General features: G+C 41.5%; 1 protein-coding gene across 1 annotated transcript in view; it reads left to right on the top strand.

Annotated features, from left to right (window-relative positions):
* The first annotated feature begins 4,488 nt into the window (after window positions 1-4,488).
* Window positions 4,489-26,275, top strand: part of COL22A1 (collagen type XXII alpha 1 chain) — a 221,667-nt gene continuing 199,880 nt past the window's right edge. Inside the window, exon 1 of the mRNA XM_085053637.1 lies at window positions 4,489-4,841. The gene's annotated coding sequence lies outside the window, so the exon portion shown is untranslated. The remainder of the gene's footprint in view (window positions 4,842-26,275) is intronic.

The following is a 26,275-nucleotide window of genomic DNA, read 5'->3' as shown; positions in this document are numbered from 1 at the left end:
CAGGAAAGGAATTTTGGAAGTCTTTGTTCAGGATGATGGAAGTTTTTTCCATTTTTGTTGCAATTTTTCCTCAGCCTTGAAGGTTTTCCAAAACTTACTGTAGGATTAGTAGAAATTTGATGTGTTTTTAAATTAACTTTATGAATATTTTCTTCACTAAACTGTGAGGATTCCTTAATTCATGACTTTGTAACTTGCAGTATTAGATGAAAAGCTGCATGCAATGCTCATCCGACAGAAATCATTTATGTGTCAGGATTTGGGATTTACAAATACTGTAATTCACTAACAACAACAAAGTAAGATAAGAACAAGACCAAAATAGCATACTGTCATGATATATGAGTCCTATAAAACCTATAACAAACTAAACTGTGACATGCAGCACAATAATGCAAAATATATTCTACTGAAGAATCTAGTCTTTTCCTTTCATTGGTCTCAATAGGTTTTGGCATAGAAAATTCTACACTGCAGGGAAGAGAACATTTCTTTTCTAGGTAGACTTTTTCTTAAGAGAAACCATTTGGATCTGCTTCATGCCTTGAAATGTAAGCCTTTAGGGACTATAATACACAATGTGCACAAGAGAATGTATATAAAGATAAAAAAGGCACAAGAGTATTCCCCAGTGATGCAAATCCTTGTTTCCTAAGAATTTATGAGTTGCCAGCACACAGCTACTGGTCTGAGCCTTGACAGCACCAGAATTTTCAGGGAATTTGTATAAGAAACCTGTCAGAACCCTGAGACGTCATTAATTGGGCAGAAGGATAAGCCAGTTATATCTGTAATCAAACTGGATATTTCAGGAGGTAAAGGCGCTGAGATTTGCGAACTCCATAATTCCTGGGAGTGAACTATTGCAGAATATGTTGCCACAAAACATTTGTTAAGCAATAATTATATGTATTCAAGTGTGGCTGGTAAATTTCCTACAGAAGAAAGGACTGTGAGCAGTTCAAGTCACACACCATGTCTTTGTGAGAAAATCCCCATGCAACAATCACAGGCCGAGACACCATTCTCGGGAAGCATTGTGGAATGATTACTGTTTTCCTACACACCTGCTGAGGCATCCGTTCCTGGGGATAAGATATCAGGCTACACAGACCTTCTTCTGGATGCAATACATCCATCTTTTATATTCCTAACCCCAGGGTGAAAATGGAAATCAAAGGCTCACAATCAGAACAGAAAGAACTGAAAAATGTGGGGAAATTGAGTTATGTATCTGCACATCGATGGTTGTCATAATCCCCTGAGCTACTGATTCAATGCTGTTTCCAATAGAAATCCAAATAAGACAGCAGCTTGAATTGTCATCTACATGTTCTTAAAACAGTTTAAGCTTCTTCCAGTTCATTGGAGACAAAGTATCTGCAAAGAGGAATTATTCTCTTTCTGTTAATCACCTTGGTACTTTGTAAAGGGAAGCAACAACTTGAGCAACAGAGCCTGCTGTAAGAATGCTGACAGGTGATTATTATATGCAGTATTTGAAATAATAACTGCTGCAAGATGTAAATACCAGGCCACTGATACAGACTGAGGAAGGATATTAGGTTTTCTTCATTGTGCACAACACTCATCTGCCATACACCACTTGGTTTAATCTCACAACAGATCAAGCTAATGTGAGAGTGAGAAGATCCTTCACCCATCTGAGTAAAAAATTTCTTGGGAAGGTAAAGCTTAAGGGAGAAAATCACCAGCATCCCATAAGGCTTATTTTTACATCAGGTAAAGATGATACTTAATAAAACACTGGGTTGAGAAGTGAAGCAACCTGAAAAAACAAAAAGCTATGCAGAAAGTTGGCATAAAAAGGTAGCACTCCATTTTGGGGTAAATTTTGCTTTTCTGCTTCAGTCCAGAGTTAAGCAACCCCCTGCCATCCTTTTCCTTTTCATAGAAAGATTAAGGTTGAAAAAGACCTCTGAAATTGAGTCAAACCATCAACTCAGCATTGCCAGATGCAGGAGTAAACCATGTCCCTAAGCACCACACCTACATGTTTTTTTAATGTTTCCAGGAATGGTAATTCCACCACATCCTTAGGCAGCCTGTTCCAATGCCTGACCACCCTTTTGATGCAGTTGGTGACTGCTGGAATGGGATCAGCTGGAGACACAAGATTCCTTCTCAGGTTTATAGATGCATATGCAGCATTAAATATTTCATCTGGGTTTTTTTTCAGATCAATGATTCTGGTTGATTCTGATGGCAGACATGTGAATAAACCACTCCAAAAGGTGGGCAGAGGTCAGCAAGGCTGTGAGTGTTGAAGCAATCTCTTACCTTCCTGCACTCATAGATGTTTTCTTTCATGTCTCTGAACAGATTGTCTAACCTGTGCCTAAAGTGCAATCCTGTCAAGAAATTTTAAGCAGCCACACAGTGAACACAAACCTCAAGTCCCAGTTCAGTAAATACAGCAAAGTGCTTTAGTGGCTCAGCCTCTCACTTGTATTGAGGCAGAGATTCCTGCAGGAAACCTGAAAGGGAATTTCAAAGACAATTATCCTTCTTCATCAGCAAACTCCTTCTGTACCCACATAGAAGTTGAAGAATGTGTTCTGTCCAAGGAATGGAGGAACTGAGAGATGAACAAGTCTATTAAAAAATCACACAGTATGGCCATGAATTGGTCTTAATAACACACAAAAGGTGACATTATTACACTTTGTCTCATGGGCAGTAACAGGGATGAGACTGGGGTGAGTGAAAATGTCACTGTTGAGAGGAGTTAGAGAAGCCAGTGGAGAGCTACCTTTCCAACCACCTGGCAGAATAGAAATCTGCTCAATTTAAACACATTTCAACCCAATATATGTATAATAATAAATGCATGCTCCCCAGAAAATCCTGAAGTTTAGCAACTGAATTCGGTCAATGATTTCTCTTTACAAAGCTGAAAACTTTGTGCAGAGCTATCTGCAATACTCCTTTAGCTTGAGGGTGAGCTGCAACACAACAGAAAGCAGTTTCTGTATCTGTTGCTAACATATAGTAGACAGACCAGATAAAAACCCAAACCCCTGCCATCTGCCACCAAAGCTGTGTGGGCTTTCATGGATCTGAGCAGCCACAACTCTGCTGCCACCTAAGGCCTCCAGCCTGAACTGGGAGATTCCAGCAGGCACAGGAGCATCTTTATGACCTGGTCTAGATCCTGGCTCACTGATTTGATCTAAATGCAACTGTATTTATGGTAGAATCAGAATGGTTTGGGTTGAAAGGCACCTTAAAGATCATCCTGTTCCAAATCCCTGCCGTGGGCAGGGATATCTTCCACCAGACCAGGTTGCTCCAAGCCCCATCCAGCTTGGCCTTGAACACTTCCAGGGATGGGGCAGGCACAGCTTCTCTGGGCAACCTGAGAAAACATGTTTACAGTCATGCTAAAAAAATGCATGACATCCTTTGTATGTCCTTTGGGACCACTTTGAGACCTTCAGTTTGGGGCAGACATCAGTTCCCTCTGGTGGACACCCGTTCCTGATGGGACAGCAGGGACAGCCGTGGAAATGCTTCCCCAGGGCAGAAGCTGCAGGGTGTGGCAGCAGGAGGGACAGGGGATGTGTCTGGAGGAGGGGTGAAGGAAGAGCAGCTCCAGAACACAAGTCAAAGCTGAAATTCAAGCAAAAATATCCCAGCTGGGGGCTTTTTATTTAGACGCTGAGCTCAGGAAGGAGGTAAAAGCAGAAACCACCTGTTTGCTAAGACGGAAAGGACGCTCCCCCCACAGTGCCGAGGCACGGCTCCCCCGACCCTCTGCCCTCCAGGGAACGCATTTCTGCGCCCCTCGGGCCGGCAGCCCCGCTCCCCTTCCCTCGAAGCCCTCCTCATCCCTCAGCCCACACCCCCGGAGCGGTCAGCCCCTCTCAGCCCCGCTCCCTCCCCGCCCAGATTCCCCTCCCCTCGCTCCTTAAACCCGCGACAGTCCTGCTCTGCCCCTCTCGGCCCGAGCCGCACCGCCGGGCTGCCGCACCGCCCGCTGCCCTCCGATAGCCTTTTCTCTTCTTCTTTTTTTCTCTTTTCTTTTTTTCTCTCTTCTCTCCTCTCCTTCTCCTCTCCTTCTCCTCTCCTTCTCCTCTCCTTCTCCTCTCCTTCTCCTCTCCTTCTCCTTTCCATCTTTCTAGTTCTTTCTGTCTCTCATTATTTCTCTTCTTTTTTTCCTCTCTTCCTCTTATTTTTTTCTTGTTTTTGCTTGTTTTTGCTTTTTTCTTTTTTTCTTTTTCTCCTTCCTTCCTTCCTTCCTTCCTTCCTTCCTTCCTTCCTTCCTTCCTTCCTTCCTTCCTTCCTTCCTTCCTTCCTTCCTTCCTTCCTTCCTTCCTTCCTTCCTTCCTTCCTTCCTTCCTTCCTTCCTTCCTTCCTTCCTTCCTTCCTCCCTCCCTCCCTTCCTTCCTCCCTCCCTTCCTTCCTTCCTTCCTCCCTTTCACCCTTTCACCCTTTCACCCTTTCACCCTTTCACCCTTTCACCCTTTCACCCTTTCACCCTTCCACCCTTCCATCCTTCCTTCCACCCTTCCACCCTTTCTTGTCTTGTGTTCCCTCCTCTCCCCTCTTTTCTCCCCTCCCGCACGGTGGATGCACAGAGGATGCAGCGTTTTGCCCATCCCCGTCACTGACATGTCCCTGTGAGCCTGTGTGGGTACAGAGGGCTCGGGGCAGTGTCTCTGTGTGTCCCTGTCCCTCTGTCCCTGTGTCCGTGTGTCTGTCTGTGTCTGTCTGTCCTCTCCTGCCCTGCCCAGCCCATCCCCGCAGGGCTGACAGCTCTGCAGCTCACCCAGGTCAGGAGCTCCAGGTACACTCCGGGTGGTGCTGTGTCTGTGCAGGTAAGAGGACATTGTTGGGTTTGGAAACCACAACCTCTGCTGTGCTTTTACTTTTAAATTTTCCCTTGTGCAGGGAGGAATATCAAAATTCAGAATAATAGTTGGTTTTTTTTTTACTATGCAAACATGCAGGAACGGGATCTGTCTTTTACAAAGGAAATCCAGGAGGAACTGTGTTCCATTATTCCCAAGATGGGTTTATTTTTTTCTCATTTCAACAAAGTTTTCAGACCAGAGTCTGCTAGGTGAGTCTGTCACCTGCATCAGGTCTGGTGAGCCCTCAAATTGGGATTAGCAGATGCAGAAGTCTTCACTGCAGGTGGTAAGGCAGAGACTGAGGGACGTGTAATGCCTTCACTGAGGAAAGCCATTGAGAGAAGGCTGACAGATGTCAAGATTTCTCTATAATCTCTGTTTTCAGGGTCAATACCTTGAGATTTTGATCACCTTACGCCTTCTTGTATTCTGTCTTTGTGGCACTGCATTTTCTGTCAGTATGTGGGAATACCTTGCTGTGTTAACAAGGTGGTTTTTTCAGTTCACATTTGTTACAAATGAGCTGTGCATCACCTTCTAGCTGTAGCCTCTATGTCTTCCTCTAAAGTGCCTCATTCATCAGTTCCTTCACTTCTGTGTTTTTACATAGCAAGGGTGTACTGACTGCTGACACTTCACAGCATTAGCATGCACCTGGTGATGGCTGTTTGCATGTATTTTCATTAAAACCTTAAAATAACACAGCCCATCTGCCCAGTGTGGACACTAATGGGATCATTCTCAGGAAGATCAACCTGCAAAATCTATCTGTGTTACAATGTGCTCAGTTACCAACCAGAATTACTTTAGGTGCCTGCCTGAATCTCCTTTTTCTCTTCGATAAAAGACTGGTTAGACATCTGTTTGGGGGAGTTTAAATACTAATTGATAGTGTATAGTGTATATTATACATAGTGTGAGAGTGTATATTATAATTGTATAATCAATTAGTGTATAAATGCTAACTGATAAAATAGTAGGGAGAGTGTTGCCAAATAGGTTAGGCAAGCTATTGTAAGGTTTATTTTACTTCAAAAGCTATATGACCTATTTTATATGTTTGTTTTTTTGAAGAGTAAGCATTTAGTAGTTTTAACTTGTTTCAGTCTTACCAGCTATCATATATATTTTCCATCGAGATGCTGCTATGCTGGATATACAAATACTGTGGTCTGGAGAGCAGGGACAGTGTTCTGCAATAACTTCCAGTTAGGCATATCAAGTACATGAAGATAAATTTTATAACAATGAAGGGTTTACAGAATATTATTACAAAAGAAACTCCTGAGCAAGTGTTGCAGATTCACTGTGCATCTTCAGTAAGTGTGTTGTGTTCTACTGCTTCTAAAAAGAGGCGATGTTGGATGTTTTGGCATCTTTTCTGGTGAAATAAAGAAAAGTCCAATTCTGAGCTTAGGAATGGGCAGCTCACCAACTGATGAGTGTCATCTGGTTTTGTGGAGAATTACTCCAAGTAACTTGCAGACAGGCAGTCCTGAACACATTGCAGAGCAAAGGGAGGAAACCAGCTCTTTTTGCTTTTAGACCAGTAGATGGTGGTGCCTTTCTCTCCTGGGATCAGTCTGGGGCCAAATCTTGTTTGCTTTAACAGAAAACAATATTCTCTCTGATTTGAGTGATTGTCTCTTGACTTTGAGTGAGATCTGTGCCATGAATGAGAAAAGTCTTTGGGTTGGAAAAGCACATCTCATGGAGGACTCATTGCAGGGGAAGTATCTGTCTGACTCATGTTACTGTGACTCATATTACTATGGTGGAAGAAAAGCTCCCCAATGGGGACCTAACAGAGGAAGAATGAGGTGGAAGGATTGGTTTATTTTTTTGGTCTGTGGGAAGGTTTTCCTGAGCTCAGAGACCCAGACAATGTGTGGGTGAGTATGTCTATAGCACCTATACATACACATAAGTATTTTCTTGCTTCTGCTGGCATCTCACATGGTTTTAAGGCAAACATCTTTGCTACATGCCAGAGCTAGCTTTTGATTCTGGAGATTATGATACTGAAAATAATAGGAATAAAAGAATGCTTTTGCTTCCAGCATGTGATAACTTCCTTGCTAAAATATATTTCTGAGATTTGTTCCATAATTATCTTGGCTTCAAAGGATATTTCACTTTGTCATACTGCAGTGCTTTCTTCTAAAACCTGTTTTGATTAATCATTACTGGGTGATCACAATTCCTCCGCTTTAAAGACCATTCTTAAGTTCTTCCTATTTCACACAATGAGGAGCAAAACCTTTAGGAAAAAACTTATCATCTTGTCTGTGCCACCACACCTGAATGGTACAGGGGGTATTGGACTATTTCAGCTGTTCAGACAATGCCAAATTCCCCAGCCATTCTTAAATGAACTTTAATTATATATTGCCTCCTATGACACTGAAGTATCTCCTTCCATGCTTCCCAACTCTGTTTTCTATAGTAGGGAAATGTCATGGTTCATTTTTGTCTTTAAAACTGCCTCTTTAGAGAACACACATTCCTGCAGGTCTTTCCATGGCTAAAGTCAGGAATGTTGGATCCTTGTTGGGTGCTGCTCACTTTGTATTAGGCACTACCAACTGTTACAGAGGTGTTTCTGATTTTGAGAACTCCAGTTTGGGGAGTGAGGAGAGGGGGAGACAATGTCTACAGGAATCACTGGACTGTGACTGAGAATATAGGAACACTTTTTTTTTAAGTTCGTGTAGCAAATGTAGGTACAACAGGAAAAAGGACATATTGGGAACTAGTCCTCCTTGGACACAAACTCATTCTGGTAATTTCCTCCATCATGTGCTTCATTTTATTGATGTTTTCCTAGAGGCTTCTTCCAGTTGCTGCTGGAAGTTTAGTGATCCCCTTCAGTGGAAATCACATCAGGCTTCTGGAGCTGGCAGGAGCAAAGCTTGGCTCAGATGACTGTCCCAGCTCCATGAGCAGAGCCAAGCAGGGGAATGTGTTCTGCAGAAAGAAACTTCTGCAAAGGTCTCCTGTTGTGCTTTTTGGAGACTTTCAGGTCTTAAGCCTTGAAGTGGTCTGCTCAAGGTACACTCAGACTTGGATTCCCCTTTGCAAGCAAGTATGAAAGCTCATGAAGCAGTAATCATAACATTTATTTTACAAGTTTGTTTAAAATACACTGCTAGGTTTTGGGGTTTTTGTCAGGGGATAGGAGGTCTTAGTCCTAATGTTCTTGATTTAAAAATGTCATCGAGGGTCAGTAAATTACAGGTAAAGTTAAGGATTTAACATTGCAGCCCACTGAGTTGTAGTCAGGAAACACAGATTAAGGATGTTGCTCTGGCAGCCTTTGGCAAGTCACTGAATCTGAGAAGAATCAATTCTTCCAGCTGTGATTAAGAGAGATTTTACATGAATTGCAACCTTAATTTCCTAAAAATACCCCAAGCAAATCAGGTTTGTATTAGTTCAAAGCATTTTGACTTCTTATTAATTGAATTACATATTCTCTAACTATTGACAACATTTTTAGAATTTGAGTTGCAAAGAGAAACGGTCTTGTTCTCGTTTTTTGCTAGGTATAGCATCAGAGAATAATATAACTGTTTAGGTTGAAAAAGACCCTTCAGACCATCAAGTCCAACAATTAACCCAGCACTGTCAGGTCTACCACTAAACCATGTCCCCAGGTGCCACACGCATTTTAAATACCTCCAGGGAGGGTGACTCCACAGCTTTCCTGGGCAGCCTCTTCCAATGCTTGACCACGTTTTCATCAAAGAAATTCTTCCTAATCTCTAATCTAAACTTCCCCTGGTACAACTTGAGGCCATTTCTTCTTGTCCTATCCCTGTCACCTGGGAGAAGAAACCAACCCCACCCTGCTACAACCTCCTCACAGATCTTCTCTTCAGAGATAATAGTGGGGCACCAAGACCCCTTGTATTAGTTTGAAAACAAACCAGCGGGAGATCACAAGTCAGGATTAAAATTTAATAGGAAAAATTAAAAATAAGTGAAATAATGCAAGGGAAAACACTGACAAAGTCAAATAAAACCTGACACCCTGTTAGGGTGGTGGTAGCAGTCCAAATGAAGTAGTTCAGTTGAAGTGGTGATCCTGTGAAGGTCTGGTCTCCAGCTGAAGGTCCAGTGGTAGCTCTTGTCCTCTGGGAACCCAGTAGACAGGGCTAGCTCAGGCAGTTCCAAGGCCAGGTTATATCCAGGTGGGAATGCTTGGCTCCTCCCTCCTGGGCAGAGCATCTCACAATAGGATAAGTCCATGAGTCATGTGGTGAGTCCTTGATGGCCCATTGTCTGTTATCAGGGGTGAGTCATTAGCAGGAGATAACAGCTAATGCCCCACAGCTGGTGGTAATAGAATACTAAATACATCTATATTGTAACCTAGGACACCTCTACAGCTCTTGTTTTCCATCTCAGGACTTTTCCTTTGAATGATCTCCTTTGCTCTTGCTGGTGCAAGCTACCGTTGGGGTTGTGGTCAGCAATTACAAACCCAGGGCTGGCAATCACAGCAGAGGAGCTTTGCTGGGGGCAATGGGCAGGGGGGAGTATGTACTGATTTCTTCTCCCTGCTTTATTCCTGATGTCCAGCTCCACTGACAAGGCTGAAAAATTTTATTGTGAATATGAGTTGCAAAACAGGACCAGTAGTGCTGCTGAGGGACAAGTTGCTTATTTATTTCTAGTCTGAATGTGAGGGTGCAAGTGGGCTGATAATGTTTATTTTTCAGCATCACTGAAAGGTCAATTGAATAGCTCATACTTCACCTAGAAAAGAAAAGCTATGCACATACTATTATTGCCCTCAGAAAACTGTTTCAGGATTGGCAGTAGGTGGGTAGAGAGTGGGTATATCACCTACCAGGGACTTGTGTTATAGCTTGGAGATTTAATCTGGACTGGGGAAAAAAAAAAAGAAACAATCCATCTCTACAATAACCATTATTTATATACAACAGATGTGTTGCTTAGTGGAAAATTAATTTCACATCCCAGGTGACGTGAGTAGTGAGACACCTTTTGATTCTTTGTGCTGCTAGATGCAGCCTAAAAGAAAAGGTTTGCTTAGGTGGTCAAAGTGGGCTGAGTTGCTATTCTTTATCACATTAAAGTTGTCATGGCAAATACCTGGTATCTTTGTGTACAGTGACAGGGGTCTGGGATTTCTGGAAGTATTTTGACTTTAAAAGGCTTCTTTCTGTAAAGCAGTAAGAATACTCTCTAAAAACTTCCCGTTTCTCTCTTAGCATGGAGGAAATTCAGCAATAAAGCCTGGGCAGGTGTCTGTGAGCTCTGGCACTCTATTGCAAGCTCTTGTGCTACAAAAAAAAGCAAAGCAGCCTGACCTGGGAGCTCCCTGAGGAGCCACCAATGCCACCCCAGGGTGTGTGGGGCAGCAGAGCTGGCCAAAAAGTGCCAAACCTGGACCTGATCTGATCCCACTGTGTTCAGGGTGTGTTAGCCTTGACAATTCATTAGGAATGAATGAAACTGAGTTATGGGTCATGTTTTGAAAGTGCTGTCAGTCCTGATTATGCAGTTGTGAGGATTTGCTCTGCTCAGGGAGTGCTGTTATCACAGAGCTCATCTACTATGCAGTAGATGTAAGTTATCCTTCTCCAGCTCATCAGAACCTATTTACTTTGCATTGATTCAGTTCCTTAGAAATTAATCTTTGATTCTTTGCAGAACAGAAGGGTCCCTTGAGTTCAGTTCAAGCAACTTGATTTGATTATTGTTATGTCCTGAATATTGATTCTTAAGTGATTTTAATAAGAGATGTCAAAACTGCCATATTTCACTTCACATTTGAGGGCAGGTTAAAACCATTGACACATTTAAGTATTTTTGGACTCGTGGTCTTTGTTCTAAAGTTAGCCAACACTTGGTTGTGGTTTGACTGCTTATCAGCCATGTGCAATTTTTTCAGTGCTGTTTGCTTAACCATGTTGAATTATGTACCTGTTGTCAGCACCCAGGTATTTCCTTCCAGAGCAACCTGGTTAATATTGATTGCAAAGATTTTCTTTGAGCTGTAAAGTTTAGAGGTACTGGGGGATTTCTCTTGGCTCCATGCTTAATGTAAAACTAATTACCTCTTGTATGACAGAACTTCATTAATTCCAATTTCACCACCAGGTAAAGACTACAAATAATCTGCATGGACTATCTTGATTGCCACTGCAGTTCTTAGAAATGAAACAACTGCTGGTCCCTATTTCACAGCATTTCTTGTACTGGGCATCCCTGCAACCCTTTATCCATTTCAGTGGTAGGAATCTTTTTCTCCACAATAAATTAAATCCCCAATGAATCTACAAGGTGAGAATGGAAAGGAGCAGATGGTTTTCAGTCCACTGTAATACTTGATAAAAGGATGTTTCTCAGTGCTTATATTTGCAAAAAATACCAGAAAATCTGCAACAAACCCCACTGACTAGGTCTAGACAGGGTGGTCAGGAACAGTGGTTTTAAATCCTGACTGGAAAATTAATTTAACACTGGCCAAGAGGCAGCAAGGCACTGCTCTTCTGTGGCTCCTGGAATCCTTCTGTTCCTGTGAGCTTTGACAAAGCTCAGATCTGCCTGATTGCCATGATCTGCAGCAGCACAGCCCGAGATGCTCAGGCTGAACACAGGAGCTCGTGGTGTAGCTCTGCAATGGACAGTGCTTCATGTTCCTGCAGCAAGAAGAAAAAGAAAAAAAATTCTTTTTGTAAAGGACAGTGCTTTAACATAGATAAGAAATCTGTTCAGCTGCCCAGGGAGGCTGGGCCAGGAGTGAGCTGCTCATTCCTAACAGATGGGTTGACAATCCTTGTTCAAGTCTGATATTTCATAAGCCACCTCGAGTTGTTTCAAGGCAATTTCCTTTGTCCTGCTTTGCTGTTTAATTATGGTACCACCTCTGGAGTCTTTCTGAGAGTGGTTTTTATGTTTTCTGGAGGTTTTTCTTAATTATACAGATAAGTACTTTTATGATTGATTCCCAAAATTAACAGTTTACAACTTGGCTTATATTATCTTCTTTCTTTGCCATCCCTTGGGTTTATTACTGAGTACATTTTCTGTTCAGTTTTTACTCAAGCTATTTGTATATATTTGACTACTTTTTTCTTCTCCTTTTAAATTTGCTGTTCTGCCTTTATTTATTTTTATTGCTGCCTTTGATTTTTTTTCTCCTTTTAAGTAGATATTTCCACTGCCATATTTTCTTCCCTTAGCATCCTTTTCACTTCCCTTAGCAGCTGTTCCCAGACTCTGGGCCATGACCCCAGGCAGGCTGTGGCAGTTACGAGTGGGCTATAAAATTAAGTTGCTAATTTTGGATGTGGTGACACAGGGAAGTCAAAGAACTGTTGCTTTCCTTCAGCAATTTTCTGAGCTGAGACTGATAACATGTAGGAATACAGATAAAGCATCAAGTACCCTTATACCAGATTCCACTGGTATGAGAAACAACTTAAACCTATTTACCCTTACTTCAATTTCTCCTCATTTCCATGTCTATGGTTCTGCTCCCTGTCTCTCTTCCAGAGAGTATTTTTGAAGGCAACAACTTCTAAGGCAGATCCTGTCCAGCCAGGGAAGCCACAGCGGGTACAGTGAGTTTTGGGGAGTCTGTCCCCCCTGGTTGGAAGAGTTGCTGGCAGTTTTTTACATCTTTAGGATTCAGAAGAAAACAGAACAGAACAGAACAAAATGAAACAAAACAAAAAAAAAATCCCAAATAAAAACAAAACAAGAAAAATTCCACCAGAAATGAGCAGGGATAATTCTGTGTTAACCAGTGACACTTTCCCCCTTAGCTCTATACCTTTGTACTTCTCTTCATTAATGATTTTCAGATGCATCATATCAGTGGCTCAATTCCCTTAAATGATTGCAATGGCCCACGGCATGGAGGGACATAACATGGGGGAAAGGGCTGTGCCCCTGGTTTGTGTGTAATTTAACCTCTCTTGGGTCTGCCCTCCCCAAGCAGAGAGGCTCAGTGTGTGTGGAGATGGGATTTTCCTGCCCAGGATGTCATGTTGTGGCACTTCACCTAGTTTTAGATGTCTGCTGTTGATCCTCACTTCAGCCAGACTTCCCTTGCTGCCTTTAGAAATGGTGGAAAAAATATGAAGTTTTTTAGGTTAATTTGTCTGACCTGTTTGAAATATATGACTCACTAGAAGTGTCTGTTCCTCTTTATGGATTATAGAGGGCTGGCAGGTGGTTTACTCAGATACAGACAACTACACTGTAAATCTCTGCATTTGGTCAGAGGAAACCTCATAATTTCAATAAGGCTCAGCAGATTTAACAGGCAGGGCTGATTCCCCACAGCAGCTTGGAGTGGCCTTGGCTGTTGATCCAACATCAGTGACATCTCTCTGTCAATAAATTGAAAAGTTTTGTATGGATTAAAAAAGCAGTTTAGGTGAGCAGGAGGGTATGGAATAGCTATAGAGGGGTGATGTGACTATTTTGTCCCAAGTTCCAGATTTAGGAACTTTCAGGAGATACATGATGTGACAGTGATGTCATATATCTGATTAAAGATAGAGGGAGCAGGAGGCTGCTGGACTGTACTTTATCTTAAGAAGTCTCTTCTCTCTCTCATTCAGGGCCCATGGAGGAGGAGGGATAAATTTGGTTTGGGGGAATATCAGACTTTGGGTTGATACTTTAGGACAACTCTGACATGAAGCCAGTGTTTTGCTCCTGCATTGAAACCAAAATAATTGCTGGAACATGGCAGGCAACAATTTTCTGTGAAATGGACACTTTTATTTATTCCTTTTACAAATAGGATAAGGTTTATTAATTCTGATTCATCATTAAGAAGCTCCACAGAGCATGGATTTTTCTTTTGTCAGTCCTATGCTGTCTGCAAAAACTTGGCCTTTATCTAGAGTGTCTCAATTAAAAATTGGCCTTTATCTATGGAGTCTCTCAATTAAATAGCAGTATTATGAATACTCTTGATTCACGCCTAGGTGGGAGGATCCATGCCATTGTGCAAACAGCTTTTCTGCCTCATTACCAGCTCTTCTTGTTTGGCTAACTTGTTTGCCTGATCAGATGATAAGTACTAATCCCTTCTCTGTTCTGTGACATGATGCTGAATTGGATGGCTGCAAAGCTCATAGGAGAGTTGTTCTCCTTCAGTCCCATCGGCAAGAAAGGGAGATTTGAGGATGCTATTAGCCCCTTTGGATCGTTAAAGCTGTGTACTCATGGGATTAGTGAAATCCTGTCTGTTACAAGGTAAATCTTGCCACACAAGGACCATGCCTGGTGAACAGGAAACCCTTTGCTGCTGTCCCTGCTGAGATAATGCGGGACAGAAGGGCCTTGCTTTTGGTGCAAGATTTGGACAGCTGAACTAAGCTTAATTCTGGCTCTGTCACAATAAACTTATGTAAAATGAATCACAGAAATCATGGAATGATTGGGGTTGGAAGGAATCTCAAAATTCATATTGTTCCCACTCCCTGTCATGGTCAGGAGCACCTTTCACTAGTCCAGGTTGCTCCAAACCCCATCCAACTTGTCCCTGTACACTTCCAGGGATGGGGCATCCACAACCTCTTCATCCCAAATCCATCCCAGTCCCCATCCCCATCTAAAAAATGTCATTTTAGACACCAGGTGACAGTGAAGATCCTGCTTATCACCCTATTTGTCTTACCACATGCCTGCATTTTTTATTCATTGCCTAACTCTCCTTTCTTCCTGAAAAACTCCATCTTGGTAGCTTCTCACATTCTTTGGGAATGAGACAATGGCAAGAACAGCAGCTGGACTCCTGAGCAGTGGACAAGTGACCAGGAGGGTCTTGTAGGTTTTACACCAGATTTTACACCAGGTCCCAGTTGTCCTGCAGGGTTTTCAGGAGAGTCAGTGCTCAGCATTTCATGCTTTTGGAATTGCTTCAGTTTCAATTGTGTTACCTGCTGCCCAGAGCAGAGTCTTCTTCCAAAGCATTTGAACGTTTATTTGGTTAATAATCATCTAAACCACCTAATTCACATCTAAGAAGCATTTTCCTTTGGTCCTAGGACTTGTGAAATATTGTACTTTGCAGGAGATGGTTCTTTTTAGCTTATGATATAAAAGACAAGCTTGTGGCCTTCTTGGAGAAGTCAAACTGAATGACAGCACACTATGAATTTCCTCCCCTGGGACACAAAACCCCAAAAAGGGAAACGAATGTGAGTTAAAAGCTAAAAACTGTGGAAGTAGCTTGTAAAATATTAGATACCAGGGGCAAATTTTCAAAAGTTTGTGCTGTAATTTTCTAGGAGAAAGGAGAAATATGATACTTATTTCTTAATAAATGAAAAAAAAGATAGTCTGACACTTGAAGGTGAATAAACACAAATCTTCCATCAATGATCACAGAGTCACAGAATATTCTGAGCTGGAAAGGATCCAGAAGGATCACTGAGTCCAGCTCTGAAGAGAATGACCCACACAGGGATGAACCCACAACCTTGGTGTTATCAGCACCAGGCTCTGACCAACTGAGCTGATCTCAGAATAATTTCAAGTGCTGCCATCTGGTTTGTAATGAAATAAATTCTGCAAACACTGGAGAATGCAGGCATGGATCCCGCTGCCTCTCGCATGCTAAGCGAGCGCTCTGCCATTTGAGCTAATTCCCCATCACTGGTGCCACTCCAGTGAAAATTTTGGGGTGAAATACTGAAAATATAGCTCCCTTTGGTGACCATGTTCAAAACATGGCAGGTGTGTCTAGTTCAGTGTCTGCTTTTGTGCTGTAGGGTCCCAAATGTCAAACTTTTAATGAGAAAACTTGTTGATGAAAATAGCTAGATTTTCTGTATAGGTATTCAGGGATTACTCAGGGATTTCTTGTATATTCGAGTCTATATGTAAGGCCCAAAAATTCTTTTGCTAATGTTCTTCATTGTATCCCCTTAGTTGGGGAAAAGCCTCTGACGTTGTTCACACTGATGCTTTCTTAGACAGTAAAAATAAATTATTTTGGATTTGTTTTAAGCAATGTACAAACAGAATGGGAGCAAGTGACAAAAAATTTAATCTTTCATATAGGCTTAATGCTTTCCAGAAATAAATCCATGAAGCCTAAGAAGGACTCTGTCACCAGCAGTTATTTTCTGTGATTTAAGATTTCAACAGTGTCTTTGATGTTATACAGACTTAAGTGGAAAATTAATCCAAATTTATTGATGCTTCTATTGTGTTGTCTTTATTTAGGGACAGATCCTGCCATTCCAATAAAAAATTATGGAGTGCTTTACTCTGCAAAGAGGTGTGCCGAGAGACCAGTGGGATTGTCTGAACATTGATCCTTTTGTGAGCTGTGTTATTAAATCAGCAGAGCCAGCAAAGACTAAATCATGTATCTCAGAGGATGGTATTTAAAAAACCAATTGTCTCTGTTGGCTTCAACTGATGTGATGAATTAAGATGGAATACTTGAACTATTAAAAATGCATAATTTTTAAAATGCATATTTTTAAATTATTTCAATAATTGTCAAAACATGTACATTTAAAATTATGACTTTTAAAAAAAAATTGTATAAGACAGCATTGTGAAAAAATAGTGTCCTCAGACTGCTCTCTGCAGCAAAGCAGATGAGCTGGAACATTTCTGGCTATATCCTTTCTAGGCAATTTCATCAAGAAATACTTGAAATCACAGCCTAGAAGCCGCTGACCTGCGAGAGCCAGGCAGCAATGTGAATTAAACGGGTAAATGCAAACACCAGTGAGTTCCCCAGCACTGATACTGGGACCAGACAGGCTCTGCTGGATCTGCCAGCAGAGGAAAAGGGTGTTAAGTGTTCCTCTGGTCCAGGCTGGGAGCTGAGGGCAGCAATCATGGGAGGCACCAAGGCAGGGGTAGCCCTTCCTTACCATCCTTCTCTTCTGCATTTGTGGTGGCTCTGAGGCTACTTTGGTCCCTGGGAGGGGTAGAGAAGTTCCCAAGTTCTGCCCACATCCTGCCCGTCCCTGCCTGTTTACTTGCAGGGCTGTAGCCTGCAGGAAAAGCATTCCTAAAAGGAATCCTCTGGTGCAGGACAGAGCTCAGGAATAAGGTAGGTCTTAACGTGCCTCAGAGACACTTGGAGGGAAAAATACTTTTTCTTCATCTCATTCTTTTCCTCAAATGAGAAACGGGATAATATAATCCATTCCTAGATTAAATCTCTGAATTTCCCCTAGAAATGTTGCCTTTGCTCTGAGATTCACACTATGAAAAGGCAATGCTCCTATTTATAACTTGTGGCTGAAGAGAAGTCTCTCATTAAGTAGAATCATCTTAGAGTAACTGTTGAATAGATTTCAGATTTCAACAGTGCCTTGGTAACATTTCTTTTAAGAGCTTGTCCTCTGCAGAAAGGACAAGCATCAGGGGCTGTAAGGCTTTATTTGTACTTTGCACTTGTGTATGTCCCTTGCAGTTTGGGTTTGCTTTTTTTTTTCTTTTTTTTTCTTTTTTTTTGTAGTTGTTGGTTTTGTTTTCATTTTTTCTTTTTGATTTACACTAATAGAGTTGCAGCTGCACATCAGGATGGAGCCAGGCTCTGAGATATGAGAGATTTGCTGCGACAAAAAAATAATTGGTTCCTGCAATTTGGAATCTGATGAAACTGAAGTGTGTTAAGGTTGAATACTCAGCCTGCTCTTGCATGATCTTTGCAATAACTCATGTTCCTTTGAAGTCACTTCATTGTCCTGACTTTCCTGGGTTTGAAATGCTGCCAGTGAAACTGAGTCCTCCTGGTGTAATTCATAGGCAGGAGTCATAAAGCTGACACTCTTGCATGCTGGTATGTGGGGAAGAAATCTTTTTGCCCCTAGGATGTTATTAGGAACAAGATGACAACTTGTGAATATTTTCCAGGTATCATAATGATTTAATATATTGGAATGTTGAATAACATCAGTGATAACATCACAGCAATGTGTGACAGAGTGTTTCTGTTGCCCTGAATTGCAACTCTTTGTTCTAGCTTATGGTGGACATCAAAAGTTTTAATGCTCAAACTTGTATTATAGATTTTAACATTGTTTTTATCTTTTACTACTTTGAACCTTTCAAGGACTTTACCCATGAAATACACAAAAACAGGGAAAACAATGTTCTTATGGATATCCAGTGGCTTTCCTGTGGAGATAACTGAATACTTTAGAAAAGTAATAGACTGGCTTTTATGAGTAGCATCCCAAAGCAAATCTTCTGGAAAAAATATCTAACAGAGTGAAATGAAAGATTTATTTGTGCATTTTGTTTTGTTTTCCGTGGTGAACTTTTCATAAATAGTGTAATTACAGGCAAGGTAGACAAGCTGCTTCATGTGAATAAATGAATCAATATATCAAACTAATGCAGTGGTGTGGAAAAGCAAGAATTGGCCTATTGACAGTGAGGAGAGACTTGAGGGGTGTGAGGGAAGATATGCTTTTCAATTTGCTGAAATAAACATTTTTCCAAAGACTTCAGGAGTGGAAGTTCAGTATAAAGACTGAAGACATGCATTATGCTCTCAATCTTTTGTTTCATATACATCAGAGGTAAATAAAATTCTGCCTTCTCAAAGGGGAGACAAAATGTGAGGAGATACTGTTGATCTCTCTCAGACTTGAGAGTCAAAGCTATGGTTGATGTGGATGATAGCATCAAAGAGAAGAGTTAAGCCCACACCAACCTTCTGCTCAGAGGGTTGATTCCAATGCAGGACACCAGCAGCACTCTCATCTGTCTCACACAGACATTTTGAGGGTGGGGAAATCCCTTTCAACAGTTAAACGTCAAACATGGATATTGCACTGTGTGATGCCAGTCATACAGAGAAGGCTGTGCCACGGAAAGCCATCATTTATGTGAGATGAATTAAGTTCAGTGGTTCTCCAAAACTTTCATGTCCCACGTCGTGTTGAAGTTTTGTAGCTTCACAGCACTTGCTAGTAAATAAATGCAGAATTCTCATGCAACAAACCATGGAATCACTGAATGGTTTGGGTTGAAATGCACCTTAAAGATCCTCTAGTTCCAATCCCCTGCCATGTGCAAGGATTCTAGTGGAATACCTTCCACTAGCCCAGGCTGCTCAGAGCCTCATCCAACCTGGAACACATCCAGGGATGGGGCAGCCACAGCTTTTCTGGGTAACCTGTGCCTGTGCCTCCCCACCTCCCAGGAAAGAATTTCTTCTTAATATTTTACCTATATCTACCCTCATTCAGCTTAATGCCATTCCCCCTTGTCATGTAATTGTAAGCCTTTGTAAAAATATGTCTCTGCAGGTCTAGCAAATTGGGGTTCTTATACATTATTTCCATTCTTATCCTCTTCATAGTTTTTGGGGCATACACCTGTTATTACTCCAAGTGTAATTCTCTTGGATGTCTGATTTGCCTGAGAGATGTAAGTATTTGAGCTGGCATGGCATTTCACTGGAAATGAAAGCCACAGTTCAGCAGTTTAGATTTAAGCCTGCTGAATTTTTGAAAGAAAATTCCTTTCCTGAATTTGGGAGTAACCCCAGCAACCCACATGCCATGCATGCCAAGTGGAAGAGGGGGTGTGGAAGCTGAATGGGGAGCAGGTTTGCATCAAAAAGCCTGGAAGCTGGATACGTAGATAATACCTGGAAAATGTACTTTCCTATGTAGCTTTAAAAAGTGTTTCCCAGTAAAAATACAGTGAATGCAGTTGCTATAGCTACCAGCAGGGTTTTGTGCAGAACTTGAGGTGCTTGCTGCGTAGTTGTACAAAAATTTTTCTTAGTTTGAGGATTTGGTATCACCTTGTGTTTAGTTTTTCTCCATTTAAGCACCAGCTGTGTTTATGGTTTCTGCACAGAGCAGAAGGCAAGGAGCTCAAAAATTTTTATCTTCTTTTTCTTTTTATTGTGCATGCGAAACATTGCTGATATAGCTTAGCTAGTGCGTTATTTAATTTCTTACTTATTTGTGTATTTGAGATTATTTTTAGGCCAAGAAACAACTACTAGCATTGTGAGCTTTCATCTTTAACTTAGTACAGAAAAAATTCAAATTCTTTCATGATTAACCACCCGCTGAGCAACTGGTTCTGGGCCCTAGAAGTCAGGGAAAGGTTTCAGATTAAAACATGACACGGCAAACAGAGGATGAATGCATTCATTCTAGAGATCAAGTGCATCAGACAATGGTACCTGAGCACTCCAAAGCTTTCTAGTTCTGGTGAGGGAATATTCTGTCTCATAAATCAAAACTGTGAATTCTATAGATCAGGAAAAGTATTGCAACTTTGAACAAGGCATGGATGGTATACTGGATTGATAAGAATAATTCTGGACTTAAATTGGCCAGGAGGTCAGACTGCAGGTTATTGTCTCTTTCAGCTGCAGTAATCTATAAATAAGTGTTGTTCTCTGAATATATCAACATGAATATGACAAACTTCCTTACATCAAATTAGGTCTCATATGTATCTATGAAAAAACAAGTTACAACACTTGTTTTATCTCTTAAAGAACAGGCTGTCAGTCTTGCTAACAAAGACAAAACAGCAAAACAAGCACAATCACATCCTCTTATTTTTTCTTTTTTCCTTTTTTTGGCAACAGATAGATTGAAACACTTGCTCTTCAGACAGCAAACATGTTTGAAATATTTGCTTATCCATACAAGATGTCAATTCACATGCATCTCTGCCCATGACAATGTATTAGTACTTTGGTATTTTCCTTGGCATGAAAAGGAAAAGAAAGCAAAGTATCTTCTTGCTCCTGAATGGAGCAGGAAATCTTGTGCAAAACAGTTGAAGAAAGGCCAAGGTACTCAGTGCCTTTTTGTAGCTTTTATTTTCCTGGTGAGGTCTCCTGGGCTGCCTGCAGAGTCAGTGAGAGCAAAGCGTCACCCACTGGCATTTGGGAGAGTTGAGCATCATGGCTTCATCCTACCCAATTCATGGACAGAGAAAATTCAGACTGAAGTTTAACCCTTCAGGAAATCCAGGAGTGCCCCATAGTTTTGGTTCCCATATCCATTATAATTCACCCAGAAAATAGACTAAACTCTGCACAGAATGTTCTTAAGCTATCCTTGTGGAAATTAGTGTTAAAGTTCAAAAAGTCATTGCTTTTCCTAGTTCCGTTTTGGTTCTTCTTACCAAACCTTCTTTTCTAAGACCATTTCATCATTCAGGAGGGGGGATCTGTTTAGAAATCAAGATGTGCTTCTTCTGTTCCCCATTAGAGAAAGACTTTGTACTTGAGTCTATTCGCCCTCTGAACTTGATAAAGTTTCATGTCTTTACCTTTACCATCTTTCGCTGTTACTGCTTTTGGCTGACTTTTTAATGTCACCTTGACCAGACAGACATCTGTTGAAATACTGGTATCTCTTGGGACACCAATATCTAAATCTTTGCTCTCTGACCAGGCTTCTTTTATTGTGTCAGGGGAAAATAAGCACTTCTTGTGAGTAGTTAATTTATTTTTCTCTTCCTCATGAGAAAGAGAAAATCAATCTGGGTATGGATTTTTTTCTTTTTTCTTTTTTTCCTCTATGAACTGGAAAGGAGTTCAAGTATAAAACCACATAAAATATTAGTTAGACACCTACAGCCTAAACTTAAATGAGATAAATCCCAGCCACAGCACTACTATGTCTTAAGGAAAAGTGTATTGTGAGATTATTTGAAACTAAGCTTTAAAGTCCAGAAAAGCGCAGATTTAATTTTTTTTAAGTTCTAGCACTGCTGTTTAAATAGGTACCATTTTTACATTTCTACAATTTTTCTATGCTCTTTCTCCTCCACCAAAGTTTCCAGTTTTGTTTTTGGCATTATTTTCCTGGCAACTAGTCTATATCGTTATCTATTTGAAAATATCCTCCCCCCTAACTATCAAATAAAATCTTTGCTATCTACTACTTACCTACCCAATAGCTCTCTCTTCTTTTAAGGTAAAAATTCAGGAAATTGCACATGAAGACGTCGGGAAAAGGGAATTAAGAAATTTTTTGAGTTTCAGGTCTTTCTGAGACAGCTTGAGGCACTTTTTCCTACAGTTAATTATGAAAATTTTAAATATTAAATATGAATAAATGAGAATGTTAGGAAGACCTGAGTGTGATATTGTTTCATGTTTCGTTCACGTGATTTGTATACTCCTTTTTTCCTTTCATGGCACATTACCTCTTTGCTTTCTCTCTGTTCACTACTGTTTCTGAAACTTGTGTGAAGAATGAAAAGGAAGGAAGCAGAGTGGAGAGGATGGGACAGGGTGAGAGTTGAAATGGCTGAAAACCCTTGCAGCCAACATCAGGATGATTGACCTGACACTGTCCCAGCCCTTACCTTAAGCACAGAGGCAGACCCAGCTGTGGTGCAGGGGTAGCTGAACATCTCTTACCATCTCCTATGTGACAGCCCTCTTGTCTCTGCCAGTTGCCTGCTGTGAGAGCTGTGTATGGGTTGTAGAGCACAAGGTTTTGTATCTCATCCTTTCTATGTGAGTGACAGTGGTGAAAAGAGCCCTTCCTGTGAGAAAATAGGGATAGTTTACATGTTTTGTCCAGGTATATTTTTCCTGTTTAATTTACAACTGTCAGACCATTATTTGCTGTACTTCAGTGTTTTCTTGATCATCTTCTGTTTTCTTAGAATCATAAAATGGTTTGAGTTGGCAGGGACCTTCAAGATCACCTTTTTCCGACCTCCCTGCCACGGGCAGGGACACCTTCCACTATCCCAGGTTGCTCAAAGCCCCATCCAGCCTGGCCTTGAACACTTTCAGGGATAGGATATCCACAACTTCTCTGGACAACCTTCACAGTGAAGAATTTCCCCCTAATACCTAATCTAAACCTGCCCTCTGGCAGTTTAAAGCCATTCCCTTGTTCTATCACTACATAGTCCTTGACACAAGGTCCCCTTACAGGTCTCTTGTAGCCCCTTTAGGCACTGTAAGGCTGCTCTAATGTCTTCCCAGAGCCTTCTCTTTTCCAGCCTGAAAAACTCTAAGTATCTCAGCCTTTCCTGATAGGAGAGGTTCTCCATCTCTCTAATCTTCTTCTTGGCCTGATCTGGATTCCAGCAGATCGATGTCTTTCCAGTGTTGCTCTAGATGGGATCTCCTGAGAGTGGAGAAGAGGAGCAGAATCATCTCCCTCAGCCTGCTGACCATGTTGATTTTGATGCTGACCAGGATGTGGTTGAATTTTTGGGCTGCAAGTGCATATTGCTGTCTCATGTCCATCTTATCCACCAGAACCCTCAACTGCTTCTCTGCAGGGCTGCTCTCAATCCTTTCATCCCATCTTACTCAGTTTTCCATCTTACTCACAGGCCTTGGGGCAGAAGTGACAATAAAAGTGACAAGGCAGAGCTTCCCTGAAGGTTTCTCTCTTCTGGCATTGTGGTAAAATCATGGAAGAATTCACAGTCAGTGAGTTCCTGTGTGTCACATTCAGAACTTGAGAGGGCTAAAGTGTGTTTTGTCTCAGTCTTGGACTTAGGATCTCTGACACGTGATAAACTCTGCTTCTGGTCAACTTGCCTGTGTTCCCTGATCTGCCTGTCCCATGCTCATGGTGGCCATGGTGCTGGACAGAGATGGCTGAGACATCAAAGATCCAATTTGTTTTCACTCAAAAGTGTCCTGCACTGAGGCCATGCTTCTCATTTCTCTCATGTTTTAAGAGTCTGTGTTGATGGTGAAAACATCCACAATGCAGACCTCTGTGGTCAGGGGAGATGAGTGTTTCTCTCTCATCTTAGCCTAGCTCCTTTCATGAGAAAGAGAAATCTTTCAGGTCAGAGCCAAAAAGAGACTAGAGGCAATCACTTCCAAGATTTTCAGTCTTAAATCCTCAATACAACCTCCCCAGTCTGCAGACACCTAAGCTGAGTAAGGTGTCTAACCTTAGTGTTCTTTTGTTGGGGCTTCCAAGATTTGCCTCTGCATTAAATTATTGGAGTTGTGCAATTATGAGAAATTAAAGCGGCAATCCTACATCAGTTCCAGTACCACTTTTTGTTTCAGGTCAGTTCCCAAAATGCTTTGTTACGAAGTCAACTAACTGTGAATCCACCCTGGGGCACTGCTGCAACAAGGAGGTAAATAATGGCCTTTTTCTAGAATGCTGGTGAGAAAGGATTGCTTGCAAGCTGCCTATATCTGCTCAATTGTCATTTTTCTTTCTGGTGTTTTAAAAGAGAAATGGCTGTGCTTGTTCTCAGAGGATGAGAGCATGGAGATATTCAGCTCAGGTGGATTTCAGGCAGTGGATACACAATGGGAGTGCTGGGTACAGAGGGAAAGCCTCAGAGCTGAGGATGTAATCCTGCCATCTGCACCTCCACAAGTCATGACAGATACCTCTTACTTTCACAGCCTTTATTCACAGATATTCACTTTTTCTGGTGCATTGGTGTCCACAGTAGTCCTGGGTTTCATTACAGAGGCCAAGGCTATGCAAATTAGACCATGGAAAGGCTTTGCAGTACTAAAGCTCTTAATCAAATGCACTTGTTGTTTCTGAGCAAACTTTCATTACATTACATGTCCATCATCATTTTGGAACACATGGATGATGAATTCACCCACATGGTGCAAGTAGGAGGCATTGATGTTCCTGTGTTTGGGAAATTTTCTGTCATTTTAATAGTTCAGCAGCAGTGTTGGGAAGTGGTAGGTGAGTGTGTGGTACATCTCCAATTAGCATGGCCCTGTTAATAACCCTGAGAGTGACAGACAATGGGTATGAGCTCATTTCTGGAGTTTGTAGGGATTCTGCTTATCCAGGCCATTATCATAAGGCTCAGAGCAAGGAATGCAAAGCAATTCTTTCTTGCCCCAGTTAAGAGTTCTGGGAAATGCGTTCACCAGGCTCCTCTTTGTTAGAAAGTATGTTGCTTATTTTCCAAATAGATTTAGGCTGTTACCCCATCCCAATTCCTCGCTCCAGCTCTGCTCGCTAGCTATATAAAGCCATGACATATGGGTCTTTTTACTGACATAATCCTCTACTGCACTAAAAAAGAAAATATTAAATTTCATTCCAAGAGCTGTAAGAACTTCCATGAGGATATAAAAAGCAGGAAATTGGCCCTGTAAGAGTGGAGTACTCTCATATTGAATAGCCTCTGGGGGCTAAATGTTAAAGGCTTCTTCCTAATAGCTAATGTAGGTTGGAACTGCTCTGCCTCTGCTTGAGGGGAAATGGGATTTGTAGGACTTTGCCAGTGCAGGTTATAGGGCTTAGGCCCAAGGATTGGTGTTCTGTGACCCTGTACAAAAGCAGCATGCTTCATACATACTGCACTAAGGAGAGTTTGAACGTGCAGTACTGAGGAAAAATCTCAGGATTTTCCACTTCACCACGAACTGTTCCTACCATAATGTTTCTGGACATCATTTTGGTCTTTGTCTTGCTTATATCACTCCTTTTTAATCTGTACACCCTGCGGCCAGAAGTGGTGGTTAATTTAAAAATGTGTATTGGGCTCCTCTTCCAATGAAGTTCTGGGAATGATGTTATATATTACCCCAAATAGCCAGTGTGCCTTGTGTTCCTGCAGGTGATGGATTTTCCATTTTAGGATGTATGCATGCCGCAAACTCCGTTGCAGCACCAACACGAGAGACATTTTAGCATTGCCAGGTTTAAAAGAAGCAGACAAAAAAGTATGGATAAAGTTTTCTAACTTAGCTGGGTGCAATACAGTCATTATTGGGATGGATGAGCTCTGCACCTGCTGCTGGGTCTTGTGGTTTGGCGTCTGTGCTCCCCCTCAGTAAATCCAACAGCATTCCTAAATTATTATGTATCTAATAATATAATCGTGTTAATATCCACAATATTTAAATACATTTGCACCCCAAAGGAGGAGCCACTGCAGAGCCAGAATGTGGACCAACATGTTTTGTAATTGATTCCCAATCTATGTGACTTGAATTATATACCTGAGAATCTTTTGGTGGTAGAAGAGGATAGTGCAAATGAGATTATGACAAATTAACTGAGCTCTGAGTATCCTGTTCTGTTCCTAGTTCCCTGGTCCATGCTAAAGGGGTGCAGGCTATAGCTTTGTAAAGAAAACTAAGTCAAAATTAAGGGGAAAAATTGGTTCACAGAAAATGCAGCCCTGAGAGGCTACTTTGCTATTAAAAAAAATGCATCTAGAAGTACTGAACCAATGCTTCAGTTTCAAGTTTGAGATATTCTTCCTGCCTTTGCCAGAGACTAAATAAACACAGTGAGAGAAGCTGTCAGTACAAGTCAAGTGCTACAGGTGTTGGTGCCTGGTTCTTGGGCAACTGCTGTTTTCAGGTATTGTTTTCACAAATCAAATCAGATATGCAAAGTTTCCCCTTATCAGCCTCCCCTTATGAGCTCTTCTAATCCCTTCGACCTCACAAATAC

This window comes from Lichenostomus cassidix, chromosome 2 (genome assembly GCF_008360975.1).
Source record: "Lichenostomus cassidix isolate B80296 chromosome 2, HeHo_3.0, whole genome shotgun sequence".
NCBI classification, from domain to species: Eukaryota; Metazoa; Chordata; class Aves; order Passeriformes; family Meliphagidae; genus Lichenostomus; species Lichenostomus cassidix.
This window is presented reverse-complemented; position numbering and strand designations above follow the sequence as displayed.